At 43.0% G+C, this 2,604-nt stretch overlaps 1 long non-coding RNA gene across 1 annotated transcript; it reads right to left on the minus strand.

The window, feature by feature from the left end:
- Nucleotides 1–692: 692 nt before the first annotated feature.
- LOC128807541 (uncharacterized) lies at nucleotides 693–2,392 on the minus strand. The gene is made up of 3 exons (XR_008437181.1): nucleotides 2,223–2,392; nucleotides 2,012–2,110; nucleotides 693–773 (listed from the first exon to the last, which is right to left on the minus strand). It is a non-coding gene; the product is annotated as an uncharacterized LOC128807541 (long non-coding RNA).
- Between the last annotated feature and the right edge of the window lie 212 nt (nucleotides 2,393–2,604).

The raw sequence follows: 2,604 nt of genomic DNA on the forward strand, positions 1-2,604 counted from the left end.
TTAATGGGAAATTGGATAGTGACAAAGTGATGATGATTTATTTTTAGTAGCAGATGCCTCATTAGTTATGATTTATTTAGATGACCTTCCCAGTCCTATGGTATTTTCTCCTCCGGTATTTACCTCCTCTCTGCACCCCACCCCCTCCAAATTCTTGCGCACACCAAAAAGAAGGGAAGTAAATACTGCTGATCAGATTCTTGATCCTGTGGGTTATACTTCTGTTGGCTAGATTTCCATGGTCCTTCTCATATGGAGGGTCCTTCTCATGCATGGAACAAGCATAAAAGAAACCCCGGATCATTATTGCAAATCACTATGTATCCCTCATAGAATGTTATTATCAAGTAACCTGAGGCAAAAAAAAAAATATTTTTTTTTGTTCTTTTTGATTTTTTTTTCACTTGACTTGGATTTTCAGATCAGTTGGCATTTTTTTTTAACCTTAAATGCATTGAATAATCTCTCTGGCCCTCACAGAAATTAAGAATGTCATGCTTGAGTCATTATTTAAAATGCATAGGTTTTAATTGTATTGGATTTCTTCTTCTGAAGAAATCAGTTAATGATTGGGTGTTAAATTGAGCATCTAAACAAGCAGCCCAGACTAATACCTGGCCTCAATTAAGCAAGATGAAGAAAAACAAGAACAACAACAAAAAGCTAGCATCTTTTCTTCATGAGCAGGGCTAGCAGGCTCACAGGTATGCAGAGGCAGAAAGGCCCAGCTTCACCCATGTGCTGGCTCTCTCCACAGCTATAAATTCCAGCCCCTGAAAATAACAGAAGTACCAGCTTGCACTGTCAAACCTCACGGGGTTCTTCACAATCCATTTTTCAAAATAAGTCCATCTTACTTTGAGTCTTTCATTATTTTTCCCCATCTACTGCTCTACCCTACTAAGGGAATTAAAGCAAATTGAAGTCAGCAGTGCCCTGGCAGCCAGGAGGGCCGCCCTGGGGTGTCCTGGGGGACATCAGGCACAGCACCACCAGCCAGGCAAGGCCGCCTCTGCTCTGCACTATGACGTCCTCACCTCAAGTGCTGGGGACAGTTTTGGGTGCCACAATATAAAACAGATATTAAACTGTTAAAGAGTGTCCAAAGGAGGGCAACAAAGATGGTGAAGGGCCTTGAAGGGAAGCCATATGAGAAGTGGCCAAGGTCACTTGGTCTGTTCAGCCTGGAGGAGTCTGAGGGGAGACCTCACTGCAGTCTGCAGCTTCCTTACAAGGGGAAGAGGTGGAACAGACTGCTTTGTCCTCTGTGGTGATCAATGATAGGACCTCAGTTAATGGCCTGAAGTTGTGTGAGGGGAAGTTTAGGTTGGATATTAGGAAAAGGTTCTTTTTACCCAGAGGGTGGTTGGACACTGAACAGGCTCCCCAGGGCAGTGGTCACAGCCTCAAGCCTGACAGAGCTCAAGAAGCATTTGGACAGTGCTCTCAGGCACAGGGTGTGGCTCTTGGGGATGGTTCTGCACAGGGCCAGGAGCTGGATTTTGATGATCCTTGTCAACCCCTTCCAACTTGGCATATTCTGTGATTCTGTGATTAAAAAATTAAATAGACATGATGCTTTCTCAAGTAAATTCTTGCAGATTAAATTTATGCAGCTGGAGCAGGAAGCCAGGGCCAATTTTGTCCACTCTTGCCCTTACACAAAAGCTTGCAGAGCTGTGCTCTCTGTCACACTCATAGTTTCAGTAGATATGATCTCTCTTCCCCATATCCTAGTGCGCTAAGAAGGAGAAATTTTTAGGATAACAGAGAACCAAACTCAGATTTTCCTCTACCATGGTAAATGTTTGAGTAATTACAAGGATCAGCACACTCCAGTGCTATTAGCAAATGGCGAGTACATTTTAAATGGGGCCTGATGGCCTTAGGAGGAGGTCTCAGAGCAACCTTAGTCAGATTCCAGATCAGGACTTTGTCTTTGGATTTTGTCTTAGGTAAAGTATAAAATGCTGGCTACTCTCCAACTTTTTGACTGAGTGTCAAAACTTACATGTCTTTCATTGAAATGTTTTCCTTTGAAAGTTTAGTTTTCAGTGTTTGGCTTTGCAGACAGCTTGTCAGATCTTGCCAAAGCACCCTTTCCAAGAATCTGGAAAAAAAGCCACAGCTGTATAAAACTGATTACTTGATGATATTTATGTCCTCAAAGCCCTACAGAGAAGGAATTTTTTAATTTACGATGTCTGAGAACACAGACTTACCTCTTTTAAGAGTATTTGTGTCTATATTTATTTGCCAAAACCTGAGCTTCAGATCCTTTCTTTTTTTCCTGTGGAACCATTGATGATAGCATCTCTTACTTTCCCTGAGGTACTGGTTCAACAGGTTTCACTGTTTATATCAGCAGTCCTTTTTCTCTACTCCCCCCAGGTTGCCGACTTCACAGCTCAGGACTCACCTTTGTCACAGAAGAAACACCCATCAACAGCAAAGTGGGAGTGCATCTCCCAAGCAGGAACAGCATTTAAAGCAGAGCTGCATGGATTTTCTGCAGGAACAGCAGTCTTTCCCAACCCTGTCCCCCCACCAAGGTCTCTTGCTGCAAGAAAATTGCCACAGCCCTCACAGAAGAGAAGGACTTCG

This window comes from Vidua macroura, chromosome 5, assembly GCF_024509145.1.
Source record: "Vidua macroura isolate BioBank_ID:100142 chromosome 5, ASM2450914v1, whole genome shotgun sequence".
Taxonomy (NCBI): Eukaryota; Metazoa; Chordata; class Aves; order Passeriformes; family Viduidae; genus Vidua; species Vidua macroura.